The sequence below is a fragment of the Taudactylus pleione genome, unplaced genomic scaffold, assembly GCF_031769625.1.
Source record: "Taudactylus pleione unplaced genomic scaffold, aTauple2 ptg000739l, whole genome shotgun sequence".
NCBI lineage: Eukaryota > Metazoa > Chordata > Amphibia > Anura > Myobatrachidae > Taudactylus > Taudactylus pleione.
The window spans coordinates 1153833-1174473 of NW_028285141.1; the positions used below are offsets into that span (position 1 = coordinate 1153833).

At 46.8% G+C, this 20641-nt stretch overlaps 1 protein-coding gene across 3 annotated transcripts in view; it reads left to right on the forward strand.

Annotated features, from left to right (window-relative positions):
* The window catches only part of SEPTIN11 (septin 11), a 112104-nt gene that overhangs the window by 902 nt on the left and 90561 nt on the right, over positions 1-20641 (forward strand). The gene's annotated exons all lie outside the window — the stretch shown is intronic.

Sequence of the window (20641 nt, forward strand, 5' to 3'; positions counted from 1 at the left end):
AGAAGATATGCAGTATAAATCAGACAGAGAACTTTGTTTTAGATAACAGAGCTACAGAAAAAGTTTTTGTATAGTTAAAATGTTACTCTCTCTTCTAAAATGCATTATTTACCTGCTAGTAATAAGATTGCACAAGGATAATATATTGATACAAATGATAAAAACAAATACTCTTATAGCATTTTTCTGACTGATATTTCATTGCCTTTTTTACTTTGCTTTCTGGAAAGTACTTATAAATTATACATCAAGGGGATTGATGATGATAGGTTACATAGTTAAAGTGATCAGAGCCCTTGATTTTGGAAACACACATGTTCAGATCAGTTAATTATTTGTTCAGCTACTCTCAGTTGACCTAAGTTGATTGTGTGTTGTGGGGGTTAATGATGTGATCACATCCAGATTGTCTAGTGCTCCACATTCTCTGGCTTCACAAAATAAGCTGGGCTCTTCAGAATTTAAATATAAGGGTGTGGTTCCTTCTCCTATCCTCTGGTCCATTTCTTTCCAAAAGATTTTTTTTCTAAGGTTCTCGTAAGATAAGAAGCCAAGACAACAAGGGGCTCTTGTGTTTTGGCATGTGTTAACCCACTTGCCTGCTTCTAGTATTTCAGGCAGAGGAGGTGTTAGAGGTTACAATATGAGATCTGAAGGCATCTCTTTGTTGGCTGCAATGGCCGGATGGAGAGGCCTCACCCCATCCCGCTCTCCGCTTCCCCCCTCATCCAGCCCTTGGACAAACAGTTATCATTTCCTCTCTGAATAAAGTCTGGCTATCTGCTGTGTGGGAAGTCTGTGTGTATAAAAGTAATGCATGCTCTCATTAATTTGTAAGACCTATTTGTGTATGTATTCTAAATTTTACCAATGCATGGTTTATCCCTAAAAAAACTATTTATTAAACTGCCTCTATTGATTGAATCTGCATTAATCAAACAAGCTTCAAGTGTATAAAATAGCCTGTTGCTAACACAGTGAATCTATTTCCCTAGCAGAAGTGATATTCTACTTTTCTACTTCAGGGTCCATAGGGTATCCACAGGATACCTTGGGGTATAGGTGTGACGTCAGTCGCAGGGCACCAAAGAGTTAAGCTTTCAGCCTCCCAGGATGCACTAGGTCCCCCTCCTATACCCCGCCCCCGGGCCAAGGCACCCCAGTTTAGTTTGGTGCCCGGCCGGAGTCGGGTGCACCTGTTGGAGTGGGGGCTAGAAGAGCCCCTGAAGCTTATTCTTCATGCAGCTGTGGCTGCACATCTGGATGAACAGCATGGACAGTCAGTCCTGACGTCCATGCTGTCTTCCCTACACCCCGCCGGTACCAGAACGCCGGTACTGATCCGGGGATGCTGGTGGGCGTCTGGGGTCACAGCTAGCGGTGACCCCAGATGCTCCGGACCATGGCCGGATTCAAGGGGGACAGAGGTAAGCAGCGGGGTCCCGCGGTGGGTCCCCGCTGATCACATGGTCCTAAGTCCCCAGGCAGGGGGCTCCCTGGGGACTGGCTGCAGCGTGGAGCCAGGCGACCAACCTGCGCTTCCACTACCCCCTGGGACAGCGGACCGCAGCAGAGCGGTAGCGCTGCGGCGTCCCAGGGGTTAAATGCATGCCAGGGGAGCGCGCCTTCCCTGTCTCACAGCCGGCGCCTCCCCCGCTGCACACAGCCCTCTCTGCATGCTGCCGACTGGTCCTGTGGCAGCGCTCCTCCCCCAGGCCAGCCTCCTCTCTGCTCCTCGGCGGCCATCTTCTCCAGAACGCATGGTGAACGCTGCTGGAAGCGCTGGACGGAAGCATCGTGGTCTGGGTCCCCCCGCATACCTCTCCTCCGCTGTGGTCAGGTCTGTGTATGCAGCGCTGTGTCCTACCAGGCCCTGTGTCTGTGTAGTTGAGTGATCAGCGCTGTTAGTGCAGGAATTGTTATTTTTCTGCATTGTATGTGACTGTGCTAGCGCTGCTGCCTGTAATCTTTTCTTCTCTAAACTGTCAGCTTTATTACTGTCCCTGTTCTTTCTGCTAAAGCCCTTGCGGTGCGGTGCTGCAGGGTGGTCTCTCGCCTATTTAATACTTAATTGGTGAGAGAGGTCACATACGTGGTGCCATCATGTCTGAAAGTGATTTTCCCCTCCGGCTACAGTGTACCACGTGCAAAGTACCGTTAGCGGAGGGGGAGGGTAGCGCGGAGGGCCTTTGCCGGCAGTGTTTGTCCATGGCGCGGCCTATTACGGTTACAGCACCGGTACAGGAGCCGCCCTGGGCTTGTTTCGCTCAGGCGTTAACAGCTTTAGTGGGCCAGTTAGCTCCGCAGCCCGCGTTTACTCCGATGGGTTTGTCCCAGCAGTCTGTGGTGTCGTCACCCATGCAGGGGTTCCCACGACAATTGGTGGTACCCCACAGTCTCCCTATTTCCCCGCTCCCGGGTTCTCAGGAGCCAGCGTGGGTTAACTCCCTGACGAGTTCTGTACAGCACTTGTCGGATGTGTTGCAAGGGGAGTCTGTGATGCGGTCTCATAAAAGGCCGGTGGCGTCTCTGTCCGCTCCTTATGAGGATGACGAAGGGACGTCTGATGATGGGGAGATTCTAGATCCTTACGATCAGGAACCTCTCCATACTAAGGACGCTGATGCTAAGTCCAAAGTATATATTCCTGGACTTATTCGGGCGGTCCGCACAGCCTTGGTGATTGAGGACGAAGTTCCCCCAGCGGCTAAATCTAAGTATGCCTTTTTCAAAGATGTGAAGGGCGATGCCACAGTCTTTCCTCTTTCGGGTCAGTTGGTGGACCATTTAGAGGAGGCGTGGAAACAACCTGGCAAAAGATACCAGCCGCAGAGACGCCTGGCGGTGGCTTATCCGTTCGCGGATAATTATTTTGCGAAGTGGGAATCCCCTCCACAGGTGGATTCTCACGTGACCCGTCTTGTCCGTAGTGCCACATTGCCGATGCCATCCATGTCCTCCCTTAAGGATGCTACGGACCGCAAGGTAGAAATCTGCCTGAAGTCCGCTTATTCCCTTGCAGGGGGGGCAGCACGGCCGGCTATGGCCATTTGCTGGGTTGCCAGAGCGATGGAGCGCTGGGCGGATTCATTAGAGGCTTCTTTTGAATCCGACTGTCCGGCCAATCAGGCGGAGTTGATTGGCAATCTCCGTGATTCGGCCACCTACATCAACGAGGCGGCTCTAGACATTAGTACTCTGGTGTCTAGAATTTCTTCAGCAGCGGTAGCTGCTCGTCGCACCTTGTGGCTGCGATCCTGGAAGGCGGACGCAGATTCCAAGAAAGGTCTGGAAGCGTTGCCGTTTACCGGAGAAGTTCTCTTCGGTCCGGATCTGGATAAGATTGTGGCCACGCTGGCGGCAGCCAAATCTGCCTGTCTCCCGTCGGCCGCTGCTCCTTCTGGTTCGGGACCATCGTCCTTTCGGTCATCTAGGGCCCAGGGCAGGCCCAAACCACAGTCGTTTCCTCGACAGGCTGGCCCTAAGAAATCGGTCAAGCCCCGGAAGCAGGCATGGAGTACCAGACGTCCGGCCCCCAAGCCAGATGGCAAGCCTGCGGCCTGACGGTCCGGGCCTCCCTTTGGGGGATCCCAGGGTGGGAGGCCGCCTGCTACAGTTCGCCCAGTGTTGGTCGACCACTACGACAGACACTTGGGTTATGGAGGTGGTTTCCCACGGATACGCCCTCTCCTTCCGGCACAGACCCCCGGCTCGCTTCTTCACCACGGGTCTCCCATCAGACCGGAACAAGGCTACGGAGCTGCGGAAGGTATTGCACACTATGCTCCAGGCTGGAGTTATAGTGGCGGTTCCATTCTCCCAGAGGGGCCAGGGTTTCTATTCAAATCTATTTTTGGTACAGAAACCCAATGGGTCATATCGTCCGATTCTCAACCTCAAAGCACTCAACAAGTCTTTGCGGGTCCCGAAGTTTCGGATGGAGACCCTACGGTCCATCATTCTGGCGCTGGAACCTGGGGACTACTTGGTGTCATTGGACATACAGGACGCTTACCTGCATGTCCCTATTCTTTGGCGCCATCAACAGTTCCTCAGGTTTGCAATCAGCAGCGACCACTTCCAGTTTCGGGCGTTACCTTTTGGCCTGGCAACAGCACCACGTGTTTTCACCAAGGTGATGGCGGTCATGGCGGCTTCTCTGCGGCTGCAGGGAGTCCGCATGTTGCCGTATTTGGACGACCTGTTATTGGTGGCAGGATCTCCAGAGCTCCTGTTACGCCACTTGGACCTGACCATTGCACTGCTGCAACGGCACGGCTGGCTAATCAACTGGCAGAAGTCCACTCTAATCCCGTCTCGGAGGATTCTGCATCTTGGAGCCTTATTGGACTCGGGACAGCAAAGGATCTTCGTGACGGAGGACAAGATCTCTGCTTTACAGTCAAGGGTGCGCAGTTGTCTGCACAGCCGCCGGGTGTCCTTACACTCGGCGATGAGGTTACTGGGCTCCATGGTGTCGGTGTTCGACATGGTGGAATACGCCCAGTTTCACTCCAGACCTCTGCAGCACCTGATCCTGTCCAAGTGGAACGGGCTGACTCAGTCTCTGAAGTCCCAGACGATTGTGCTCACCCAGGAGGTTCGCCTGTCCCTTACGTGGTGGTTACAGACGACCCACCTCAACAAGGGACGTCCGTTCTGGGTTCCAAATTGGGTCCTGTTGACAACGGACGCCAGTCTTCGGGGCTGGGGAGCAGTTTCGGGTCCACACTTGTTCCAGGGCAGGTGGACGCCGACAGAAGCGGAGCTTCCAATAAATATCTTGGAACTCCGTGCGGTCTTCAATGCTCTCCAGCAGGCACAGCGGTTTCTCCAGGGTCGCCCGGTGCAGGTCCAGTCGGACAACGCTACCACCGTGGCCTACATAAACAGGCAAGGAGGAACTCGCAGTCGGGCGGCTCTCGTAGAGGTCTCTCGGATCCTGGTTTGGGCGGAGCGCAATCTTCCGGCCATATCAGCGGTCTTCATCCCGGGAGTGCTCAATTGGGAGGCGGACTTTCTAAGTCGCCAGGACGTTCATCCGGGGGAATGGTCCCTGCACCCGGACGTTTTTCAACTACTGGTGGACAGGTGGGGTCTTCCAGAAATCGACCTCATGGCGTCCCGGCACAACAACAAGTTGCCGGTGTACGGGTCTCGCACAAGAGACGAAGGGGCGTCTCTGGTGGATGCTCTGTCCGTCCGGTGGACGTTCCGGTTCGCATACCTGTTCCCTCCGGTCTCCCTTCTTCCACGGGTAATCCGGAAATTCAAACAGGAAGGAGGGACGCTCCTGTTGATAGCTCCCGCGTGGCCCAGACGGCACTGGTTCTCAGACCTTCAGGGTCTGTCCGTGGACATTCCTCTGCGGTTGCCGCTACGACCGGACCTTCTGTCTCAGGGTCCTTGCCTTCACCCGGACCTGACTCGGCTGTCTTTGACGGCGTGGCTGTTGAGACGGCCATGCTGAGGTCCCTGGGGTTTTCCAGCTCTGTGGTGCGTACCATGTTACGAGCTCGGAAACCGTCTTCCGCGAGGATATACCATCGCGTGTGGCATACGTTCTTCCAGTGGTGTCGACCGAGAGGTTATGCACCGCGGGAGTTTCGTCTGTCTCGGATTCTCGCCTTCCTGCAAGCGGGACTAGATCATGGGCTTCGCCTTGCTTCTTTGAAGGTACAGGTTTCGGCCCTATCTGTCTGGTTTCACCGTAGGATTGCTACAATCCCGGATGTGCGCACCTTTATGCAGGGTGTTCTCCGCATTCAGCCGCCCTTTGTTCCACCTGTGGCGCCTTGGGATTTGGCTGTGGTCCTGAGGGCTCTCCAAGGACCGCCGTTTGAACCACTGGGCTCAGTGGATCTTAAATGGCTAACAGCTAAGACTGTTTTCCTTCTGGCCATTGCTTCGGCCAGACGTGTTTCTGAGTTAGGGGCTCTTTCTTGTAGACCCCCTTTCTTGGTTTTTTATGGGAACAGGGCAGTGCTCCGCACTCGGCCCGAGTTTCTTCCCAAAGTTATTTCCCAGTTTCATATTAACGAGGAAATAGTTGTTCCGGCCTTTAACTCACCGGGTCTTTCCGTGGGTGAGGCCTCTTTGGATGTTGTGCGGGCCTTAAGGACTTATGTTGACCGCACTTCTTCGTTTAGGAAGTCGGACGCTTTGTTTGTCCTCTTTGGCTTCCGTAAAAAGGGTTGGCCTGCTTCAAAGCAAACTTTGGCAGCCTGGATCCGTATGGCTATTTCTGAAGCTTATCTTCATGAAGGCCTACCGGTCCCTCCTTCTCTGAAGGCTCATTCCACTAGGTCTGTGGGTCCTTCGTGGGCAGCTCGACGTGGTGCCTCGGCAGTTCAGATCTGCAAGGCTGCTACGTGGTCTTCTGTCCATACCTTCGTGAGGTATTACAGGTTTGACACCTTCGCCTCTCAGGATGCTTCCTTCGGGCGGCGGATTCTCCTTTCTGCACAGGAGCGTCCCCACCCTTAAAGGATACTGCTTTGGGACATCCCCAAGGTATCCTGTGGATACCCTATGGACCCTGAAGTAGAAAATATGAGATATGGTAAGAACTTACCCTTGTTATCTCTATTTCTACGAAGTCCATAGGGTTCCACAGGACTCCCGCCCTGTCGCACCTGTGCTGCAGATGGGCTTTGCTCTGGTCACCGGTTTTCCGTCTCCCTCTGGTGAGAATGTGATTCTTGTATGTGTCCAGATCTTTGTTCTCTCTCTTCCTTCTCCTCCTCCGGCCTATGGCTTGGTAACTAACTGAGGTGCCTTGGCCCGGGGGCGGGGTATAGGAGGGGGACCTAGTGCATCCTGGGAGGCTGAAAGCTTAACTCTTTGGTGCCCTGCGACTGACGTCACACCTATACCCCAAGGTATCCTGTGGAACCCTATGGACTTCGTAGAAATAGAGATAACAAGGGTAAGTTCTTACCATATCTCATATTTTTCACCCATCTGATGTTTAATGCTGATTACTGTATATGTTATTGTGTTCAGAACAACATTAATGTAAGTCATCTGCTCTGTATAGTAGCTACATATAGAGGTTCCCAGAGTAAATTATCAGGGTAATCTGTGTTTTCTTGCTCTAAGAGCCAGTTTCCCACAGTCTAATAATGCACAGCTGTTATTGGTAAATTTCACTTTGAGAAATTACTTGTCAGCTTAATGTGGGAATGTAAAGCATCTCTTGCCATATTCCGATGTCCTGACTAATTAGCCCTCCCTGCCATTCATTTTTCATTGTTGCTCCATAAAAACAGGGATATAATTAACATTCTTAATGTAAAAAAAAAAAACGTAGTTGGTTTACCTGTTGTTTTTTTTTCTGTTTACATTTATGTAAGTTGCAAGCATGTCAATAAACATACTGATACCCCTTTTCCACCAAAATTCCGGGTCTGACCCGGAGTTGGAACAGAGTTCCTATCCGGATCAAACCCGGAATTTAGCCGGCGCCGACTCGGGATATTCCCGAGTCAGCGCCGCTCACACCGGAGTCGGGTTTGCATAGACCCGGCTTTCCCGGCGTGAAAGTGGACGCTTGGAGATAACGTCATCTCCAAGCGCCACTGAAGCCGGACCAATCGGCCGGCTAGCAGCGCACTCCAGGTATTTGCTATTCCCGTGTTAAACCCTGATATTTACCTGGGTTGGATTGCCTGGTCACTCGGCCGGGCGATCCAACCCTCACCCCTTTTACACCAAGGAGCTGCCCGGGGTAACCCTACAATAACTCGGGTTTTAGCTCTGGTCTAAAAGGGGTATAAGTTAAGCAGGGTACACACCTATACAATCATTGGGCCATTAATCCAATATTGAGAGAACGGCCGTTGGATTGTATAAGGTGTGTACGCTGCCCCGATGCAGGAGCGTCAGCCGATAACCGGCTTTTAACGCTCCTGCAACGGTCGGGATCGGGAGATCGCATCTTATGTACTGTTTAATATTTATCAGTTCGATCTCCCCATCCCATAGAAGCCCGTACACACTGTGCTCTGCCTGCATAGTGTATACATGGCTCACCGGCAGCTGACAGGGTCACACTGGAGACAGACTGCACGGCTGATCTCGGGACAGTTTTACCCGATCAGTCTGCAATCAAAAAAGTGTGTTCCCAGCTTAATAGTACTTTTAGGGGCCTATGTATCAAAGCTTGATGAGAGATAAAATTGTTAGTGAAAAAGTATTAACCAATCAGCTCCTAACTGTCATTTTTCAAACACAGCCTATAAAATGTAAGTTGGAAGCTGGTGATTTATATCTCACAATTTTCTCTCTCATCAAGCTTGATACATAGGCCCCTTAATGTTTTTGCTTCCATTTTTTTCTATGGTTGTTGAATGCAGTTCATAACGTACCAGCTACTGTGGACTGTGTCATACATGTGTTAAAATGAGGAAGCCGGATCCTATTCATTTTAAGTTGCATATTTTTTGCAGTAGCAGGAAGAGGGACATAGGGCTTGACTGGGATGTCACTACTCATGTCATGGGACACACCCGGGACAATTGTTTTTTTCTTCCTTTTTGTCAAAGATAAATTGAGCATAAAATGCATGCAATTTTTTCCCCTTATAGCTAATATATATTTAATTTGGGACCTTATTCTCTAATAATTGACTCCCTATGATCTTCCAGTCAGATAAATGTTGCTTACAATGTAAAACATTTTAAATAAAGTTATGAATTTAAAGTTTAAATGACAATTTCACCTCAACTGAAAATTTGGGAATACATTTTAAACTGCACTCTCCCAATGCTCCAATCTGCTGCCTATAACAGCCTGAATAATATAAACCAGAAGCTTATTGTGGAGGACTTTGAATGTGCACAAGATATTTGAAAATAAATATTAACCTAAAACTGGGTACATACGATCACTCAACAGATCAGATAGACTCTCTGATCCTCGGAGCAATTATCCGATCAGTGTGTACCCCGCTGTATCTTGTAGAGCACCAATCCTACCTATTTAGCTAGTACCCGATGTTTTAAAATATCGGACTAGGCCCTTAATTCAGGGACCTCCACAATTAACTGGTATCTGGCCTTTGGCTGTGCTGGGCAGAAGATAAATGTACATAATGGCGTAACAGGGCCAACCTTGGAATTTATACTGCTTTGGTGTGTAGTCAACTTGGCATCTAGTTAAACAGACGCAGCACCTGTCCAAACAGATGCCACATTCACTTACGCATTCTTGGTAATATTTGAATTGCCCTCCCTGTCCTGTTCATATTTACATGGTGTCTTTCAGTACTTGAGGTTGGTATCTTGTCCCGATATACAAATCCCACCAATTTTAGACCAAACTCCCGGGATCCCGCTGATCCCGTGATTGGCCTCCCTAGTATACAGGAATGGTAATGTGACAATATTGTTCTCTTTCATAATAAGACCATTTTCTAGGTGAGCACAATTGTACACAGATGACTAATGGTGCGTACATACGGTACAATAAAAATGCGCAATATTAACGATATCGTTCAGATCGTTAATTTTTTTGTGCCTTCCAGCCCTCAAATGACCAGTGATGCGTGGGCACATAAGGACGATAACGATAGCGACCATTGGCCGGGCATGCAGGCCACCTGGTCGATATCATCCAGGTTACATAGGGACGTCGATCGCGGGTCGCTGGCCCATCGTTGGTGGTGTGCTGGATGATCGATATCCATCATCCAGCACACCGGGAAGGTGCAGGGAGATCAGTCAGCGATATAGTTATTGGTGACTGATCGTACCGTATGTACGCACCATTAGACTGGTCCATGGCACGCATTTAGAAATGCTAATTTATTCTTGCAATAAAATCTCACTGTTTTGTAGCAGGTATGGTCATATCCTGTACACAGCCTTTCTTAGAAGTGTTTATATAAATGTATTTCTTAGTAACTTCATTACATTAATCACATGCACCTTTGTCTGTTAAGTTTTGCGGAATATGTGTGTGCAATATAAATAAATGGTTATGATAAAAGAAAATAACTGCTATTCATTAAACAATATTTATTACCCTAACTGTACAGTTGATGCCTGAGTTCATCTCTCTGGACCTAGCAGTCCTTCTTATTTTTTGACAGTTAATTGTACTCCTAAATGCCTAACTGGTATGTCTGCTAATTCCCCAATAATTAGTAAAATTAGAAAATGAGAGCATTAAGCTAATATATTCTGATAAGAACCAATAAATGCCTGAATAGAAATGAGTTCTGGGATTGAGTTTCCAGATGAACACATCTCAAGTGACCCTCTTTCAGACCCTTCCTGTTCCCGAGTGACCGCCTTTTTGATCTTTTATGTAAATATTTGTGCATGCTCTCCTCCCCTCCCCTGGCTCTTAGAAGTCTGTCTGACCTCGATTTCATGCATAATCTTGTCTATGCTACGTAGTGTTTAGCTTGGTGTTTTGCCATGTTTGTAACTGTAAGGATATAAGCGGTGTTGCAAAGATATAGCTTAAAAGTCATACTTTGTATGAGAGAATTTTTGGATTGACTTTGGAATTCCGGTTATACAGTTAGAAGTCAGTCAGACCAATTTAGAAGCTAGCTCAGACCAATTTAGAAGCCAGCTAAATGATCTTTAGGATATCCAAACCCGTTTTAATCTTGCCACTCAGTCAGTGGCTGATAGCAGTCCTCCTCTGATTAACCATCATGCTCTATACGGATGGGAACATGATTGGCCATCATGCTGTCTATGGGGTTATACCCATGCCAATATTGCAGCAGTAGAAACTGTGACTGTCCCTATATAAATTACAGGCTTGAATCTTTAAAAAGCAATATTCATTCTTGCATAAAATCACACTATTTTTTTGCTGAGTGCATGTCCTGTATTTATTTTCTTTTAAATTATTTATCTATGTACAGATGTGTCTTACACATCAGTGCTGCAGTCGCGCTAAAAAGCCCCTCTCGGCGAGCTAGGTCCTGAGAGACTCTGCTAGTGCCGTACGTCTCTTTTGCGTCTTTTCTTTTTTTACAGAAAATGCGTCTAAGTCGCAATGCGATGTGACTAGGATGCACCAGCAGACTCTGTATACAGATTCAGAATATCAAATTAATCAGCAAAGTGCTACAATGTAGCAACCGTAGCTTTTTCATTCCAAGTTCCGTTGTGCTTCATATACAGACTCTCAGGTGCACACAGATAGTGTCGCCAATCGAATTAATCAGCACAGTCTGCTGGTGCATCCTAGTCACATTGCGTTGCAACTTAAATGCGTTTCCGGCAAAAAATATGCACGGGGCTAGCAGAGTAGCACGGGACCTGGCGACTCCAGGCAAGTCATGCTGCTTGGCGAATTGAGGCTAGATGTTTGAGGGCACATCAGTAGCAAGTTATGACGGGTCAACAGAGAACCTCTATATGATCTCAGCTACAGATACATTTGCAGATAAACATTCCTTAGAGATGAGGGAAATCCTCCATGTAATCAAGATATTGGTCAATCACACTACTTTATTTTACATGTCATTGTTCTGCACCCTCAGTTGTGCTAAATTCACTTATAAATACATGGGAGTCATGGTCACTGCAAATGGCTATTTAATCTCCATTGCTACCGAACCCACCTGGATCAATCCAAATCGACTAACCCAACTTTTAATTTTTTAAACATAATTATTATTATTTTTACCATTTAAATACATATTCTGCAGTGCTTTACAGATAATATTTGGCCATACACATCAGACCTTACCCAAGTGGAGCTTACACTTTATATTCCCTACCACATGGAGACACACATACATACACACTAGGGTTAATTTTTTTTTTTCGGCAGTAATGCTAACCATAAACTTAGTTTTCCCAGTTTATATTGCACCCTGTATACTAAATGGGAAATCAAAGCTGACTACAAAATCTTGAAATTTAGTTTTTTTTTTATGTATATTTTTAGGATGACCATGAATGGATTGGAGCTCAATTAAATTGAGCAGGGCTTCATTAAAGTTTCTCAATAGTCACTGATTTTTATAATCTAAAAATTACACTTCTATCTCCTGTATTAATCACCTTTTGGGAAGTATCACTGATCTGATAAGCACAAGTGATTTATTAAGCACTTCTCTGAATAAGTTGAGGTTCAGTCATATCGGCCTTCTCAGTCTTGTAACATAGAGAATGTTACAAAATGTGTTTTATTTGGCCCTTTATCTATCTATTGACCTCTTCAAAACAAAATATCCTATCCTAAAATTGTCTAAAAAAAATGCAGCTTTTCTGTGTCTCCTGAGCAATGATTAGTTGTGGTTAGATGTACAATATGGAACCCTAAACAATGAAGAGTAGAGTTTACTTATTGCCATGTTTGAAATGCTCTTTATTGTGAGTCAAATGACCGGTATTATATTAGTCAATGTTGGTAATATAAAGATTAGTAAAGGAGAGCTTCATTTAAAAGTTGTAATACCACTGAATCTTATGCCATCCAAGTAGAAGATCAGATAAAATGGTGGTGCAACTTCTCTAGTGGCCAAAATGGCGTGTGTAATCCTGCCAGGACAGATGGGAGAGGAATACATGCGTTTCACTGGCGGTTCAAACCCCTGCAGAGCCAGACCAACGTGGATGGAAATCCCGATCGTCTATAAGGTAAGTATGATCTAACCTAATCTACCATCTAACCCTAACCACCATTAGGGGTGCCTAACCCTAACCCCTCGTGCCTAAACCTAACCCCCCATTTCCCCGCCATCGAAACCTGAGATCCCCCCGGGGGTGCCTAACCCTAACCCTCCCTCCCCCTAGCCTAAACCTAACCTCCGGGGGGGGGTGCCTAACCCGAAGTCGTCGTCCCCCCCCCCCCCGGAACCCTGAACCTAACCCTGAAACCCCCCCCCCCTGACGGCTGTCCGTGATCGGCGCCTGGCATCCCTTCGAACGGGATGCCGGTCTCCGTAGGTTAATTAACCCTCGCCGGGATTCTGTAGTGGAGATGCATGCGGTCGGCATAGTGACCGCCGGCATCATAAATGCATCCCGATGGGAGACCCTCTGTAGGTGTGGAAGAAGGGCAGCAGGGCAGTGAGTCTCACCTCTCAGCCCTCGGCCAATGCCAACGTGGGTCACAGCACCATTACGATCTCGGCGATTGCGGCCTCTGGACTTGTGTCAATTGTCCCTGCAGCAGATTAGGCAACTGCTCCTCCACCTCTCCTAACAGTGAACACCTAGCGGTACCCAAGTGGGTACAGAGAGCTACGTATGTAACGGTCCTTGGGTGGGTCAGGCGGAGTCTACAGCAGCCGGAGGCATGCTAGTCCACAAACCTACCCAGGCAGACAACCTTCAGGGATATCCATGATGCTACTTCTGGTTACTTGGAGCCACTGGGGACCCCATTAACTAGTTTTTAACAGGGCCATCACTGGGAGCTCAGTTACAGGACGTCAACGCCAGCATCCGGCTAGGCCATGCCCTCCGACTCTATCTTTTTTAATCTGCTTCCAACTGGTTGTTTTCACCACATCATTTGGACCAAGACTCATGCTTTTCTCTTAAATATTGTGTAATAATTTTTATATTCTCCTAAAAACTTTGGTTAATCTTATTGAGTTGTAAAAATACTTGGGCCACACTAACTCCAATTTTAGTGAGCAATCTGGCCCAGAAAGCTCTGAATGGAGCAGGCAAATAGGTAATACATTATGACTGAGTTTCCCAAACTCCGCCATTACAGTCCAGGTTTAAAGGATACTGATATATATATCCTTTGATATATCCCTGTGTGCATGTGGAGCCTAGTATATACATTTCCTTGTTTTAATTTAATTAAGCAAACAAGGTTTCTGTGGGTTGGTTGAGAGCGCAGCATTTAACTGACTAATACCCCTTTCAGACATACCGAGAATCCCGGGAATTTGGCCTGCCTCAGCCAAGTTCCCTGGTTGCCGCATATGTCTGAAAGGTACCTACCCGGGAACACGTTCCCGGATAGCCGACACTTCAATCGACCAGGGAATTTCCCGCGACTTAAGTCCCAGAAAATTACCCTGCTCATATCTGAATGGTGCTACCCGGCAATTTACTCCCGGGCTGCACCAAGCAGCTTTTAAATTGAGTGGGCAGCGCAGAGTGTCCTATAGGACGTTCAGCGCTGCTGCTCAACAACCCCTGCGCCAGTGGCTGTGTCGCTGTAGATCGAGTCAGCGACACAGAGGACCCCAGCCGGGCACCAGAGACGCCCGCCGGTGCTGGAGACCACCGACTGGTCTCTGCCACAGCGGGCCACCCGCACTCCCGCTGGACCACCAGGGCAGTACATCTATGGAAGGGGGATCTATCTCTTCCCCAGGGGGGGCAAATAGGGAATAAAACAAATAATTTATTAATAAAATGGCTGGATTGTGATTGGCCGGCTGCCTGCTGCAATTTGATGACCTCACCAGCAGTAGCCGGAGAGGGGATAGGCTAGGAGAGGCAGGTAATCTGAAAAACCCGGCTTATGTCTGAAAGAGGTTTAGATGCTGTAGTGTGAAAGGGGGTCTCGACCAAATACTCTGGATTTTGCACAGGAGAAATTCCCGGGTCTGAGCAGGAAATTTCCCGGGTCGTATGTCTGAAAGGGGTATAAGCAGATGATCTTCATTTACTTTACATGACTATAATATAGATCCAAACAGCTAGCATTTATTTAACACTTTTGTTATTGGATGTAAACCTGTCCCACTTGGCAGGTCACAATCACATGGCACTTACTCCCAAAGTATGCTAAGCTGTAGCCTTCGCCAGTTGACTGATATGTACATGGCAATTGTATTCTTCTGGGTACCCAATAACTTCTTGAACAAATGGATAATGGTGAACCAAAAGTAATCACTTTGTCATGCCTGTTAGAGACCTGGGACCCCCTTCCTCCACTTTGCTTCTTGTAATCCTTTTTTATTTCTTTGTATTTGGTTTTATATTAATGTTTTTGTTTTGTTTTTTTAATTTTGGATGTACGAAGATTCAATATTTTTAGTTTATATTATTTTTTTAGATATATCTACCCCTTGTCCCAGTGACAGTGTTTTTATTATATGCAAGAGTATGATTTTGCAAGTTAACACATTCTTTACTAGGTAAACCTTAAGTGTAATGACTTAATATAGATCATGTAGTTGTCTGTACTCCGATTTTCTTTTCACTGCTTGGCCTCGGCTAACATTAAGCTTTTATAGATGCCCTTACTAAATGAATGTATACAAATGTAATTTAAACCAGATAGAAACTCCAAATACTCTTCTTTTTCTTTCTTTTTCTTCCTTTTTCTTCCTTTTGGCGACACAAGTGTTCTGCAGCGCCTTACAAGGTACATAAACAAATAGGTTGATTTACAGTACAATACAATACAATACAATACAGGACATGGATAATATACATTGCTACATTCGCGACCATAACACCCAAATAGGCAACAATGTAAAGCAACAAAGTGTTAGGTGCCCTGGTTGAGAGTAAGAAGTAGAGTAAGGAGAGAAGCACAAGAGGGTAGAGGGCCCTGCTCATGAATGCAATTGTATCTACTCCCAGACTCAGGCATGATTTATGTCTACTGTAAATCAAGATAAATGTAAACATGTTCTACAAAAATTGTAACTACAGACGTGTTCCCTTAAAGGGATGTAGTTAAAAACCCGGTGGACGGTATCCCGGCCGCCGATATACCGACGCCGGAATCCTGTCCGCCAGCAAGATGCAGAAGCCGATATCCCGAATTAAATCAGTCCGGACGCCGGGTAAGCATCACTGTCCCCGGGAATAATGGGGGTTAGGTTTAGGCACACTTCCCCCCCCCCCCCCAGGGTTAGGTTTAGGGTGCGGGAAGGAGGGGTTAGAGTTGGGCATCACTGGGGGATGGTTGAGGTTAGGCACCGCTATGGGAGGGTTAGGTGGGGGAGGGTTAGGGTACTTACCTGCCCTGTTGGGATCTTCGTGCATCGGGATGCCGCTGTTGAGCTGCAGGTATTTCATACCAAACTCCTCTTAAGTATCTTTCTGTATTTAATTAATTACATGTTTTTAGTAATTCTGTTTATTAACTTCCCATTATGCTGAAGCAGCACATGTGGACTCCCATGAGCCACAGAGGTTTCTCTGTATTTTGCCAAATGCTGTGACATTGTCATATGTGTCTTTACCCACTAATTGATAATCCAGATACATCAGGAGTGTGGAGTTTATCAAAATAAACATTCTGGGTTAAAACTGCAACATGGCTGTGACCTGAAAAATCTGAAAATTTTCTTTTTACATCTGTATGTCCTCATATTTAACAAAAAAAAGAATACTTTTCTGCTCTTTATACTGCTGGTAAAGTGTAACAAATGAATGTGAGTATATTGTATCCCTAATAAAGGAATTATATCTGAAACATTGATTTTTCAGTGAGTGTATGTATTTTAATTTATAAATCATTAACAGTCCTGTGAGTGCTGTTGGACATTATTTTTTTCTTAACAATTCTGAGCAAAATAAGGTGCGGTCAGCCCAAATGGAAAGCAAATAAATATTAACATACACTTATCATGTACACGTTTTGTAGGTACCGTCATGGTTCAAGGACCCCTCAGTGACTGCTATAGAGCCACAACCAGGCCTTGCTAGATTTGCTAACTCAGGTATTTCACGCAAGTCATTTCAGCAGGCCATGGCAAGTGCAGTCACAAGTCTTTATGCTATATTGATAGCCTAAACCTGTGTACACACTGATATATCACCCGTTCCATTGAACGGGCGTTATATCTATAATGCATCGCTGGGTGTGTACAGCGGATGTCTGTGAACATCATGTTTTCAGTACCCTACCATCAAATTTTTTAAAATAGTGTTTTATGCTGAAAGAAAGATTTAGGTTAAAGGCCTTAAGCAATTATATTGGGTGAATTTTGCAGTTACAGCTATGAACTTGTCCTATAACCTAGAAAACTGGAAAATGTCCGATTTAAAGTCATGAATGTTGACAAAGGGTTGCACATACACGTGTCCTCGCTAGAAAGTGGGGAGGGCAGGGTGCAGACTCATGAGGAGGGCATCTTCTGCGTGTATCGAATGTGCGCGCACGCTCCTGAAAATGGGGTGTGGCAGATCGGGGAGGGGCGTGTCCTTGTGACACCAGCGCAATTCGTCACATGGTGAATAGATGCTGTGCGCATGCATCTATTAACCCGGTGGTGATCGGTCACCGCAATTCTTCCCACACGCGGGACACTGCAGCCCGTGGGTGGGGAAGGCTCACAGCAGGTTGTTTTAACCAGGTGCAGCTAAAAGGGCAGGGTGCATTTTGCCCTTTTAGCAAGGCACCGCACCCTGACAGATTTTAAAACAGCCTAGCGGGAACGCTATGTCCTCATACATCTAGCCTCAATACGCCACACAGTGCAATCTGCCTGGTGTGAGTGAGCTCTCGGGTCCCGTGAGACTGCTAGTGCCGGGTGCCTTTTTTTTTTTGCCGGAAATGCATCTAAGTCGCAATGCGATGCGACTTGGATGCACCAGCAGACTGCTGATTGTGATATGCAGCACTTGTATATTTGTGTGCACCTTAATCTATATATGAACCACAACGGAACTTGGAATGAAAAAAGCTGCGTCTGCTACGTTGTAGCACTTTGTATACAGATTCAGAGACTCAGTCGCACAAAGTTATCCAAGTGTCGTATATCAAATGAATTGGTAGTCTGCTGGTGTGTCGTAGTCGCTAGGGCTGTTTGGCGCGACTGCAGCAAAGACGAGTGAGGACTCATCTGAATGTGTCAAGGAGGGGTGCTTTGTGTGGCATTGGTCATAACTTTCTGCATATTTTTGGATAAAAAGAACCATAAGAAAGTTTATTATATATTAGAAGGTAAGAGAGTGACACTTGGATTCAAAATAGAAACAAGTCTTTTCAAGATAGCTGGTGGTTAAGCACAGTCTGTGGTCTGTTCATCATTTTATTACTGTACTCTTGTTGCTTTCTTCTACTGTATGAGATTCCAAAGGCATGCCGTCCTGTATAGAAAGGTCCAGGGAAACGGGAAGTGGCCTGTTGTGGGAATGTATCTGGATGCCATTTCCTGACAAACACTGACATTTTACTATGCAACAATACTGCAGATAGATTGCAAGCTAGATTTTTTTTTTCTCAGGAAGTAGGGGTTAGTAAAGATGGGTACACACCTAACAGATATATCTGCAGATGATGGTTGTTCATTCATATGCACTTTGTCATCTGGCTGTGCATCCCGCTGGTGGAGTCGTGTCACGCCTCCCTCCCCGCGGCCTCTGCTGCAAGTGTAAGGGCAGTCGTCTGACCGCTCGTACACACGGCATGATGTCTCAATATATCTGCAAATATATTGAGCATCGACTGTGCAGCAAAGCCGACACGATATATCTGTGAACGACTTCATTCAGACATATCGCTGGTACTCACTGGCCGATGCACACAATATATATTAGCCGATCAATATCTGCCAGTGTGTAACCAGCATTGGTGATGCAAAATGTACGGGTAACTACCAGTGGTGGAAGTGAGTTGGTATGCAATGATTTCTCACTCTTAAGGTGGTCATAAACTGTGCAGTTATCGCCTGTTCGGGCCTTGAATGGCACCCTGCAGCCAGTAAGGGCTATTTCACACCTGCCGGTTTTCGCCGGCCGGCATAGATCCAGGCGTTTTTTTGCCGGGTGTGAAATTTTAGTGGGGGATGGAAGCGGGGTGGGTCCTTTCACACTACACGGGCACGGCACGGTCACTGTTACAGCCGGAATATACACTGAGAAGGACTGCTGCCGTGCCATGTCCCTGCAGGCCAGTGGTGTATAGGAAACAATGGGTGAAATGTACTAAGCTCTAAATAGTGATACCCTGGAGAGTGATAACTGACCAGCCAATCAGCTTCTAACTGTCATGTTACAGGCTGTGTTTGAAAAATGACAGTTGGGAGTTGATTGGCTGTTGGTTTATCACTCTCCAGTTTATCACTTTTCAGAGCTTAGTACATCTGGCCCAATGTTTCCTTTACACACACTGGCTGGCTTGTACAGCAGCTGCTGCGCATGCCCAGAATTCGTAGTAAAAAAACAGTAAAAACTGCTCAAAGCCGCAGCATGTGAAAGGCACTGAGGGCCTGAAAAAAACATCCAGCTTCTGCCTGTTTTTTTGCCGGCAGGTCAAAACCGGCAGGTGTGCAATAGGCCTATGACTGCTACAGAGCCATTCGGACTGGACGAACTGCAGGGAACATCCTTTAGACGCTCCTGGCAGTGTTCCACTTCCTTAGAGCAAGTGGCCCCGCCCCCTAGGCGTGATGTCATGACATCACTGGTTTAGGGGCTAGGGTGACCTAAAACCCTATTCCGGGCCTAGGTGTCCCAAATAGACCTAAACAGTTAGCCATCTCTTTCCATTTATGTTTTTAATACAGAGCCATTAGGAGTATACATTCTCAGCAAGTTCTAGGCTGTAAATGGCAAAAACAACAAAAAGCCTTGCCTAGGAAAACCAAGATACAGAGAGCGAGTGCAATTGTCTTAGTACCAAGAGAGGACCTTGGAAGTAAGTAAATAACACATTTATAAAGTGTGCATTGGAAACGTTTTACTGGCAACAAATGTGAATTTTCCAAAGTTTTCTTTTTCTCCTGTGGTTTTCTGTCCAAATACTTCTCTTGCATGCATTCGTAACGGCCACCATTGAGCCTTTATTGCTGTAGTACTTGGCAATCACAGCGAGACATAACAATACTACTTCATTTAAATGCTTTAGAAAAGGCATTTTAGGAAATTGTAGATCATGAATAAAAAGAAAAACCTGCATTTTAGGCAGCTTGTACATATACAAAACTGAGGCAAATACACAATCAGATTTGACTCCAGGTGATGGAGCATATTATACTTAAGCTGTATAGCAAAGCTTTTATTAAAATTACAGATGTGATATACAGGTATGAGATCATTTATCTGGCGTTCTTAAGACTATTCAAACAAGTTTTTCTTTTCATTTGTACTGTGCCTAAGCTATACTAAATTGTATGTAAATATGTCCCTTATATTTTCTAAAGCAGCAGTTTCTGTCATGAAATGGTTTAGCAGTGCTCTTAACAGTAACTGTAGGCTAAGGAGCCACTTCAGGATCATGTCTGTGTGTGGGACAGTCACAGAGCATCATCTGTTTTTCTAGCATTAGCATCATTTTGGTTAATACTTTCCAGATAAAAAGTCGAATACAGGGCCTGATTCAGACCCGCTCGCGAGCTCTGAGTGCTCTCAAGCGGGTCGATGGTGCCCTAGTGCGCATGCGCTGCTCCGTCGTGCGCATGCGCGAGACCCGGCTAGCGACGGGGAAGCCGTCGCTCCGGGTCTCGCACCAAAGGGGGCTTGCTGGCGATGTTGATTGATAGCACGCCTCCTTTGGTGGGCGTGCCTGCCAGACGGAGGCGTTCCCATTTGAACGCCTACCGTCTGGGTCCGGCCCCACTGACATCACTAGTGATGTCAGTGGGAGTGATTTTGGCTCTGATAGAGCCAAAATCACTCCAGGGCTTGCGGTCAACGAGACCCTAGCGCAGGGTCTCGTCGCAAGCCCGATGGTATCGCAACCATCTTTTTTGCCGCTCACATATGCTGTGGGTGGTCACCCACAGCTATGCGAG